This window comes from Helianthus annuus, chromosome 8 (assembly GCF_002127325.2).
Source record: "Helianthus annuus cultivar XRQ/B chromosome 8, HanXRQr2.0-SUNRISE, whole genome shotgun sequence".
Lineage (NCBI taxonomy): Eukaryota > Viridiplantae > Streptophyta > Magnoliopsida > Asterales > Asteraceae > Helianthus > Helianthus annuus.
Genome location: NC_035440.2, coordinates 20,785,779 through 20,797,434, shown reverse-complemented (window position 1 = coordinate 20,797,434; position 11,656 = coordinate 20,785,779). Strand labels below are relative to the sequence as shown.

Here is an 11,656-nt window from a genome sequence, read left to right as displayed (position 1 = left end):
TGTAACTCGAATCCTAGCCCGGTATATCCCATTTAATTTTACACCATTGTGAACCTTACGCCTTTTTTAGTCTCTGATCAAGGTTCTCGGCATTAAAAATCTTCATAAACTAAATCACACGTGTATAAGTTGACATTTAGAAGATATACAGTCAAGAAAATCAAGGGTAAAGGTGATATATATGTGGATTAGTCACCAAAAAAAACACTTAACAAATGGCTACAATCTATGGAATGTGTTTTGTGACGGCATCAGTTTCCTAATTGATGGAAAAAGGTCTGGTGGCAAGAAAAGCTGCTTCTAGGAGGTGTCAAGTGTTTTCGCTCGACGATTCCATTCTTGGGTGGTTGGTTTGCCCATTGTTCCTGTAACTCGAATCCTAGCTCGGTATATCCCATTTTAATTTTACACCATTGTGAACCTTACGCCTTTTTTAATCTCTGATCGAGGTTCTCGGCAATGAAAAATCTTCATAAACTAAATGACACGTGTATATGTTGACATTTAAGAGATATACAGTCAAGAAAATCAAGGGCAATGGTGATATATATGCGGATTAGACACCAAAAAAAACACTCAACAAATGGCTACAATTTAAGGAATGTGTTTAGTGACGGCATCAGATTCCTAATTGATGGAGAAAGGTCTGGTGGCAAGAAAAGCTGCTTCTAGGAGGTTGTCAAGTGTTTTCGCTTGACGATTCCATTCTTGGGTGGTTGGTTTGGCCCTTGTTCCTGTAACTCGAATCCTAGCCCGGTATATCCCATTTTAATTTTACACCACTGTGAACCTTACGCCTTTTTTACTCTCTGATCGAGGTTCTCGGCATTGAAAAATCTATGTAAACTAAATCTCACGTGTATATGTTGACATTTAAGAGATATACAGTCAAGAAAATCAAGGGCAATGGTGATATATATGCGGATTATACACCAAAAAAAAAACACTCAACAAATGGATACAATTAAAGGAATGTGTTTAGTGACGGCATCAGATTCCTAATTGATGGAGAAATGTTTGGTGGCAAGAAAAGCTGCTGACGGTATCTGGGGAATAAGCATCGGCTAACTCTGTGCCAGCAGCCGCGGTAATACAGAGGATGCAAGCGTTATCCGGGTAAAGCGTCTGTAGGTGGCTTTTTAAGTCCGCCGTCAAATCCCAGGGCTCAACTCTAGACAGGCGGTGGAAACTACCAAGCTGGAGTACAGTAGGGGCAGAGGGAATTTCCGGTGGAGCGATGAAAGAGAGAAACAAAGAATATTACTACTGTGTAAACGAAAAGTTTGAGAGTAAGCATTACACAACCTCCAAGATCATCCCTACCTATTACTGCTCCTTTGAGTAGTAACGAGGGGTTTTTTGAGATCAACTCACATTGGACATATCATATAGAATCTTTCATTCTTATGATACTATATAGTATGCATACAAGATGTATTGGGACGAATCCTTTTTCTTTTATGATAAGAAAACGCTCTTAGTTCAGTTCGGAGAACGCGGGTCTCCAAAACCCGATGTCCTAGGTTCAAATCCTACAGAGCGTGATTCGGATCTTCTTCTAGGAGGTTGTCAAGTGTTTTCGCTCGATGATTCCATTCTTGGGTGGTTGGTTTGGCCCTTGTTCATGTAACTCGAATCCTAGCCCGGTATATCCCATTTTAATTTTACACCATTGTGAACCTTACGCCTTTTTTACTCTCTGATCGAGGTTCTCGGCATTGAAAAATCTTCGTAAACTAAATCACACGTGTATATGTTGACATTTAAGAGATATACAGTCAAGAAAATCAAGGGTAATGGTGATATATATGCCGATTAGACACCAAAAAAACTCAATAAATGGCTACAATTTAAGGAATGTGTTTAGTGACGGCATCAGATTCCTTATTGATGGAGAAAGGTCTGGTGGCAAGAAAAGCTACTTCTAAGAGGTTGTCTAGTGTTTTCGCTCGACGATTCCATTCTTGGGTGGTTTGTTTAGCCCTTGTTCCTGTAACTCGAATCCTAGCCCGGTATATCCCATTTTAATTTTACACCATTGTGAACTTTACACCTTTTTTACTCTCTGATCGAGGTTCTCAGCATTGGAAAATCTTTGTAAACTAAATCACACGGGTATATGTTGACATTTAAGAGAGAGAAGCAAGAACAAATGGAGATGAAAATAGAATTGGAGTTTGGAAGAAAAAAGTTGAAATGGAGATGATGAAAATATATTGGGTTTGGAGAAGATGATAGTTTTTTTTAAGGGATTAATTAATTTAATTATTTTAACTAATAATTTGTTAAAATAATACTTGTAATGATCAAATTACCGTTGAGCAAAATGACAAAATCCAGAATTTAATTTGAGGAATTTGAGCTAATTTAACTTTTGGACCAAAATGGCAACAAAACTGAAACCACAGGGACGTAGATGCAAAAGTTTAAGATTTGGACTAAAGTGGCAAAACTGCCCAAACCTCAGAGAACAAAATGACAGATTACTCTACCACTTTTTACACATATATATTAATACCAGTTATTTTAAATGTTTAAAATATATTGTAATTTATTTTTTTAAACGTTTAATATTATATATTATATATAGAGAGAGGGGTGAGAGTTGAATACAAAGTGGATTTTTTACAAAGTCTGAGAAGCCATATATGGATGACATGCATCTCTATCATGTGAGATTTTCATGAAAACCCATTATTTTGATCCTAAAACCCACGACAGTTAGTTTATCATCTTCATCGTAGCAACATATCAATCCTTGAAAATAGGGAAAAAAAAAAACATTATTTTTTGTTACTTCAGATGTCTAATTCGATCGGTTATTGACTATGGGAATGGTAAGTTTAGTGTCATCAGATGTCCAACTCATTTCTTTTCAAATCTACAATAATGTTGCATCCATCTATAAATATTCTTTCATTTTCACATCATCACCGCTAGTTACTTATATATTATTATCAAATTATTTTAAATGTTTAAAAAATTAGTATAATAACAGTATTTGTAATATAAATGAGAACCCACTTGAGTTAAAAATAATAATAATAATAATAATAATAATAATAATAATAATAAAAGATAACTATGTGAAAACCAAAAAAAAAATCATTTTCTTTTAATTTTCTATGTTATATCTTGCATGTTACTAATCTTCACAAATATTTAAATAATATAATAAAAAAATATAAAGAAAAAAATTATATATGTGTAACGTAGATGACATGACGTATGTCATATATACGTGTAACATGGATGACATAACATATGTAATATATATGTTACAAATGTGTAACGCCACATGTGTTAATCATGTATGATGTTTTTGCAACATTACTTTCTCCAATTGCTCTTGGTAATAAGTCGTTGTTAAAGATAACACTGACCGAAGGATTATTCAAGTTATTAGGATGTATAATAATGAAATCAGATACATAAATGTGCAATTTGGAAAACTTAAACTAACTTGTACTCTTAACCAAAATTTATCTCCACGAGCTATAAGTAGATGGAAATAATTAATAAGACTTAAAAGTCAAATAAATTAGCATGTATTCAATAAAAGGAATATGAAATGTTCACATTATTAATGCAGGATATCTTTATAATAGTTTTGAACATAAGGTAGTAGTTCTTACTAATTATTGTAAAAAGTAGATATTAAAGTACATACATATCCTTTGTAAGCAAGACAACGGGTATGTTTGGCAAAAGTAGCTGGTGGCTGTTAGCTGAAAGCTGGTGGCTGGAAGCTGGTAGCTGTAGCTGGTAGCTAGTAGCTATAGCTTTTTAGATATATTTAGTGTTTGGTAGAGTAGCTGGATCTTTTAATAAAATGTATAAAATTACCAAAATGGACATAGCTAAAAATTTAGAAAGTTGGTGCATTAAAATGTTTCTTTTTTTGAGAGGTTAAAATAGTCATTTTTCCCTAAAAGCTTGTAGCTCCTTCTAAACGCTACTAGTAGTAGCGTTCAACCAAAAGCTTCAAGCTCCTAACCTAAAAGCTTAAAGCTCCTTCAACCAAACAAGACTTTTTATTAAGTAGGAGCTTTTTCTTAAAAGCTTAAAGCTAGAAGCTCCTAAAAGCTCCTAAAAGCTCCATGCCAAACATACCCAACATCTTTAATTTAACATGACTTCAGCCTTCAGGTGACCACACTATCCCCGGTACCGGCATCTGATGATGGTACTCTTACCCATGCGGGCCTACTGTTACCATACAGGAAATGTGAGCAAGTGTAATCATACGTATCCAAAAGAAAAAAACAATCTCTGACTCAAATACATAACACACAAGCACACATGGAGTCAAATACAAAGATGAAAAAGCATGCAAAGTGTGCAAGGTAATTTGCTATTATGAGGTGGTGACAATAGTCATTTTTAAATGTACATACTTGTTAACGACTAAAACTTATAACATCATCCATTTTGATCTTGAAAGTTCAAGCGTATATCATCCATTTTTTTAAAAGCTAGTGCGGATTTTTAAGTATATAAATTTTTTTCATTCTAATTTAATATTTTTAACGACTACAATATATATTAAAATATAATAGGGAATGGTTCAAATGAAAACCAATTTTATTGTGAAAACTCGAAAACTAACTAAAAAAAAACCTAAAAACACACCAAAATTTTTTTTGAGTTAAATGTCATTTTTGTCCATGTGGTTTGAGCCATTTTGTCAGTTTAGTCCAAAGGTTTCATTTTTAACCTGTGGGTACAAAAAAGTTTCACAGTTGCCATTTTAGTCCACTGGGTTAACTTCATCAATTTTTTCTGTTAACGAGAAGGCCAATTTGGTCATTTTGTATGTAATTCTGTTAACTAAAAGGGCAATTCAGCCATATAAAATGACTGAATTAGCCTTCTCGTTAACAGAAAAAATTGATGAAGTTAACCCAGTGGACTAAAATGGCAACTGTGAAACATTTTTGGACTCACAGGTTAAAAATGAAACCTTTGGACTAAACTGGAAAAATGACCCAAACTACAGGGACTAAAATGGCATTTAACTGAAAAAAAAATTTCAATTTTTTAATAAAAATCGCAGGTTTTTATATATAAAAAAACTTTTTTTAAAAAAAAAATTGTAGTACACATGTGTAGTATTAAACATGTGTACTACAAAAAAAAATCTTTTTTTTTAGAAAAAAAAATTTTATATAAAAAAACCTACGAAAATTGGTATGAAAAAAAAAATTTGGTATGTTTTTTTTTGGCCTTTTTAATTAGTTTTTGAGTTTTCACAATAACTAGTGATTTTCATTTGAACCTTCCCCTATATATAAATATAATAAAGTACATGTAGGTCATCACCATAAATTTACTAGATATCTAGAATATGCAAATGTCATGATGAAACAAATTTCTAAAGATAATTTCATATTTTATTAGCATATGAATATAAATATTAACAACATATATATCTAAAAAAATCATATTCCACATAAAGAAAAGCTACTACAACCTATAAAATGTGTATAAGTTTCAGATAATAACGCATAGCATCACAAAATCGCATACCTACAAAATATTTTTTTATTCAATCCATACTCTGGATACTCGTCCGTAAGGCCATCCCCAAGAATCTTAAAAAAAAAAAAAAAAAAAAACACCTTTTGGCCATGGACGAGTAGAGATAATTTGACCCCCAAAAAACCTTAAAATATATTAAAAAAAGCTTAGAATATTTGATAAAAATTAATATATATATATATATATATATATATATAGAGAGAGAGAAAGTATAATGTACTTCACGCCTTAACGTACATTAACATACTTCACGAAATATATAACATGCGTAATTATTTTTTTGACCAAAATAACGTGCGTGATTCTGGATCCCATGCGTGATTATGTGGTCCCATGCGTGATTATATGTTCCATGCATGATTATACCCCTGATCCAACGGTTACCATTGTCTCCTACGTGAAGTATGATAAGCCGTGAAGTATGTTAACCTTTCTCTATATATATATATCATTTATTTAATTTCGGCCCTCAGAAATTTGGGCGTCAGGCGGTCCCTGACTTGCCAGCCCTCTAAGCCGACCCTGCCATCCTGGATATTTCAGGTAATCCCTTTGGCCTCTGGGTTTTTTTCTTTTTTCATCCCTACCACCCTCTCTATAATAGTATATAATGTGTGTGAAAGTATAAATTCTTTGAGCAAGTGGAAATTATTGTAGGTTTTTGTGAATAGTCCTAAAAAATTAAAGATGAGCAAAACATTTCCATGAAAACAAAAAGACCAAAAAAAACCATACAAGAAGCACAACTGGTTTTGATTTACAGAAAAAAATATGACCTTTTCTCATGTGGCATCTACGATCACCCCAACACCTCCAGCTACCGCCCCAGCCAATGGCAGGACCCGGTTGGTGTCCTATTCCTGCTTGAAGAACTGTAGCTATTGAAGAAATTATGACAAATGCAAAGAATATAACCAAGAAGAAAACAATGACACTCTTTGATCTCATCTTCATTAATTATTAATTACACAAGGAGAAATAATGCTTTTTATTGTTACAATATGTGCGTGTTTACTGTTTATATATGGGGTTATATACATCTTTTGAAAGACTTTGGATTTTGGGAATGAAGTACTTTTTCTTTTGCTTCTACTTAAAATTTGAATCGTTCAAACCTCATTATATTTAATTGACACTTGGTTTTTTTTTCGTCTGGTTTTATTTTCACTTAATTTTGATTTATTTAAGTAGTTACTTTAAAGATTTGTTAATCCATATCTATACTTTAATCAATAACTCCACAAAATATTATTTCATATAGTTAATAGCATAATACTAACCATATATATTTATATCAGTATTGATATTCTATTTTTAAATGTGAATTGTAATTATCTGTGATATTTTTAAGTTTACATTCTCCTAAATTACATGTCTCGGATTAAACCTAAAGCCTCCCACTAAGAGGCAAGAATCTTTACCAAGTGAGCTAGCTTCGCATTGACATCTATGATATTTAAAACATGTATTAATGTAATACCTGTTGAAATATACATCGTAAAAGTTGTACTTAATACACTTAAATCTATACTATATAATAAAAGAAACCTGTTTTGGGACACTTGTCATTCTCTCATTTAATTGATTAAAATTATTAATAATACTAATAATAATATTTAATCTAAACTAATACAAATAATAATAATATTTAATCTAATCTAATATTTAACTACGATTTTCCACTTGCATAGTATATTTGTCACAACCTACTGATATTATAACTAAATATTCCATTTAATACGATAAAAATTAGGAAAATCATTAAAAAAACCGGGATTATATGTCATGTTTCTTAACTGCTTTATATATAGATATTTTAATTTTATATAGTTTATACTTTATGTATTATTTCGGTATAAATATCAAAGTTTTAGATTTACGTTAATTTATGTTTTAAAGTCAACCCTTTATTTTATTACGTTAATTTTAAACTTAAATTTATATATATCTAAATAAATAAATAAATAATAAATTAATATTAAATCTAATCATACTTTAATAAAATATTATCCCCAAATCTAAATTGTTAATTTAATATATTTTTAATACAAATACCTCTCTTATCTACTTATCTAATATTAAATATATAAGTAATAAATTAATATTAAATGTTATCCTAATTATTTAAAAACATAATTTTTTATTATTTGGTATACAAAATTATGTTTATTCAACTCGAGTAAAACGCGAGGTTTTTAAGGATATAATTTTTTTTTATTTGGTATATTTTTCAACCCGACTATACACGGATTTTTTTAAAGATATGACGTTTTTAGTATTTAATATACAAAATTACATTTATTTAGGATATAATTTTTTATTATTTGGTAGATTTATTCAACCCGACTATACACGAGTTTTTTAAAGGTACGACGTTTTTAGTATTTAATATACAAAAATACATTTATTTAATCTGTGTAGTACATATGGTTTTTAAAGATACAACTCTTTTATATATCTATTCAACACATGTAATATACGGGGTTTTTAAGGATGTAATTTTTTATTATTTGGTAGATTTATTCAACCCGATTATACACGGGTTTTTTTAAAGATACGACATTTTTAGTATTTAGTATACAAAATTACATTTATTTAATCTGTGTAATACACATAGTTTTTAAAGATATAAATTTTTTATTATTTGATATATAAAATTACATTTATTTAACCCGTACAATATACAAGATTCATAAAGATATAAGTTTTTATTATTTAATATATAAAATTATATTTATTCAACCCGTGTAATACACGGGATTCTAACCTAGTGAAGTATATATAAAAAGTATTATTTTCATTCATTATAAAATAATTTTTATATATTTCATAGCAGTTGTAAATCAAATTGGTAATATATTGTGCAATGGGACTTTTTGTTCAAAAAGAAAATATTGATGAGTGATTTCTAATTAATCATTTACCTTCACTGACAAAAATATTGTAAGTTCTAATTATATTAAAATTGAACTGAAACATTTTGTATACAATTTATTTTTATTTTAATAGAAAAGAATATAGTAATCTACAAATTTTGAAGTGCACAAATACGAAAAGAATAAACAAAAATTATCATATTTGAATTGTAATTAAGCTCAACAGATTTAATATGTTACCATTATAGAAGATATATATTACGTCAGAAAATGATTTAGATGTTATATATAAATTAGTATGTATAATAGTATATAAACATTAAATGTACCTTATATATTCAACAAATTTGCGCAAATAATATAATTTTTGTAAGATTGGAGAAATTACTAGCAGTAGGACTTTTTCAACTATTGATTAAAATACAAATTTTAAGCCACATGATTCATTAACTAGTGGTCACATGGCCTATTATGGACTTACGGTTATATACACGGTTTGGCTTACTTGTATGACTTGCATACAAATATAAAGTTATAAACAAAATTAATAACTTGAATTTGTGTTATACTCTAGAAATAACTAATACTTAACCGACTTTCAAGTTTCATCTCAGTTCAAATAATAGTTTTGGATTAATTAAATTGGTAAAACTGTTCTACCGGGTACCGTTTTTAATTCAGAATGTTATCAGTTTTAAATTTTAATTATCTTTAACCAATGACGAATAAAAGATCTTTGGTAGAGGGTAAAATTTGGCCAGTTAAAAAAATTGGGTCAATTAAAAATTCATATCCTATCAGTCACATAGCAAGAAAGATTATTTATCTAAATCAACTAACTTAGCTAGCTATGTTTAATCACAATACTAAAAAATGAAGATGTATAAAGCTCAATTGCGAGGTCGATTTGATTTGAGATTTAACAAGTCAATCTTAAGTAGTTTAGAGCGGTTTGTCTATCAGATAATGAGAACATGAGTTGGACATAACCGTGGTGCCTATTTTAAAGGGAAGATTTGGTGATAACAATGTCCTTAAAAGATATTTGAAAGAAAAGAAGCTTATGCTTTGTTCTCAGGGTCAGCCCAATAGGCTTAGTAGCCCAGACAAAGGCTTAGGGCCGCGAAAAAATAAAGGCCCCAATTCTTTTTATACATTACATGTGTATATGGCTCAAATGAACAAATAAATAAATAAAGGCATAATGGCTCAAAAACAAAAAAAGAAAATTGCTTAGGGAAATTGGTATTATATTGTTTTCTATTTGTGGACTGAAAGATTTTTTTTATTAGAAATCGATTATATGATTTTTTTTATCAAACAATTTGCACCAATTAACAAAAGGAAAATTAATTCAATCTAAATATATATTATATTTGTACACAACATAAAATTTAAAAAAAAAAATTAGCTCGGCCAATTATAAAATTTTAGTCATAATTGCCGGTCCCAACTCTCAAGCTTGGGTAAAAGAGGAGGATTTACATTTTTTTTTAAACAAGTAATGATTTTTATTTCATTCCAATCATCAGGGCAAATTACATAAGGATAGCAGGTAGACGAGCAACAAACTGCGCCGCCATCCCTTTCTAAATAGAAAACCCTAATCTATTATTTATTTTGAAAAGATTTTTTTGAAAGGATCTTGATTTTGTAGTTTATTTAAGGTCTTCAAAAACGATAGGGCGACCATGTTTGTTATTATTATTTATTTATGATGTTACATAAATAATCGTGCTAGTGTTGTTAGTTTTTTTTTTTTTTTTTTTTTTTTTTTGAACGGCAAATTTCTTTTATAACTATCGTATGTGAGACTTGAACCCAAGACCTCCCCATCTCAAGATGTCTAAAGACTTTCTCTTTGCCAATAAACCACCACCCCATTTATCATTTATTCATGTTGTTAGTTAATTAAGACAGAGAACTCTTACCCAATGTAGTTTTGGAGGGACTAGAATCTTTTAGCAGTTATTACATCTCTCAGGTTAACTATTTAAAAAGTTTTATAAATATTGTCTTAAAGTCAATCTCAATTAGCATTTGCATAATTGCATCTAGGTAACTCGTCTAGTTATATTGTTTTCGGTTAATACCAACTTCTATTAAAAAAATTTAAAAACGATGTTACCGAAGTTTAAACTCTTACTTGAAATTGGACCCAACCCTTTTACCCATACAACTTCTTATAACTAATGAAAAGCATACTTATTTTAAGGTTGAAAATTTCCTTGATCTATTCTTAACATTTTCCAACTATGAAAATAGCTTCAACCTCCTAAGTCTTTCATATGATTAAGGGGTGTTTGGTTCGTATGAATTCAATGGAATTTAAGTTAATTGGAATTTGAATTCCATCTCTTAAGATGTTTGGTTCACAAAATTTGATGGAATTGAAATCCCAATTCCAATATTCATGTGTTTGGTTGACAATGAAATTGGAATTAGGCATGAATTTCTTCAAATTCCTTTAACTAAGGGAATTCAAAATTCTTCCTATATGTGAAGAAATTAAAATAAATTCATTGGAATCTTCGATCGTTTCGACCCGAACCGTTTCGACCCATACTGGTTTCGATCTGAACCGTTTCGACCCATACCGTTTCGACGCGAACAGTTTCGACTCGTACTGTTTCGACGCGAACGGTTTCGAATCGAACCGTTTCCACGCGAACCGTTTCGACCCGTACCGTTTCGAATCAAACCGTTTCGACGCGAACCGTTTCGACCCGTACCGTTTCAACCAATTGCGTTTCGAACTGAACCGTTTCGACCCGTACCTTTAGAATCGAACCGTTTTGACGCGAACCGTTTCGACCCGAACTAGTGGTTGTGGGTGCCGGTGTGATGGATTCCAATTCATTTGACAACCAAACACAACAAAAATGGAATTGAGATTCCAATTTTCAATTCGAATTGGAATGTTTAAATTCCAAATCCAATTGCTTCAAATTCTAATTATATAACACTACAAAAACTAACTTGTTCCTATACAAATTCCAATTCCAATTGCAAATCATTTCGCAAACCAAACACCCCATAAGAGCTAAGTTGGCATTTAAGTTTTTAAATAAAACTTGACTACCTCTGGTAACTAACTAGTTGTAAAGTTTTGGACATCCTTCTTAGTAAACAGTAACTACTTAAATAATTGGGGTTTTATTCCACTAACAAACAATTTTGGATGATATTTGTGAGTTCGATTGTTAACCTGCGTACTTATCCAGCGATGACAAAATGAA

General features: G+C 30.5%; 1 non-coding gene across 1 annotated transcript; it reads left to right on the top strand.

Moving 5' to 3' along the window:
* The first annotated feature begins 1,471 nt into the window (after positions 1-1,471).
* Positions 1,472-1,544, top strand: TRNAW-CCA. The gene has a single exon. It is a non-coding gene; the product is annotated as a tRNA-Trp (tRNA).
* Positions 1,545-11,656: the final 10,112 nt, after the last annotated feature.